We start from the raw sequence: 534 nt of genomic DNA, 5'->3' as shown, positions 1-534 counted from the left end.
TCCCTCGAGTTTAATGAATGGCCGAGAATGTCACGCTGGAGACTCTACTTCGCACGCTGTTATCACACGACATAATCTATATGTATGCGACACCCATGAGCAGATGTGGCTGTGTTAAGGAGCCGGTTTGAAGACGCTCAAGGAAGATGCTATAAGTAGGAAGTTAGAAGGAATAGTGAATGAAATTTGCATGCACGTATTTTCATATCAACGGTTTCTCGCCAAGAATGACACCAGGAATAAACATAATTACGTAACCGCCCCCGTCTTTCATTTTATAACAGTCCGTTCTCTTGGCCATAATGTGCCATGAGTCGCCATCGTATTAAGTGAAAGCAGACTTATGAGGTCTTTAACCCCCTCAAAGTAAGGCTAGCGTTATTATAACTGCGCTTCGGTTTTGGCATAATCAATCATTTCTGCTGATTACCCAAGTGTTGTAAAAGTCTTGGGAAAGTATCTTCTCATTCGCGTGCTTGGAGAGACTTCCTTGAACGGAGGCCTTCTCTCGCTGGTCTTCGCTCGCTGCATTCG

This window comes from Penaeus monodon, chromosome 23 (assembly GCF_015228065.2).
Source record: "Penaeus monodon isolate SGIC_2016 chromosome 23, NSTDA_Pmon_1, whole genome shotgun sequence".
Classification (NCBI taxonomy): domain Eukaryota; kingdom Metazoa; phylum Arthropoda; class Malacostraca; order Decapoda; family Penaeidae; genus Penaeus; species Penaeus monodon.
This window is presented reverse-complemented; position numbering follows the sequence as displayed.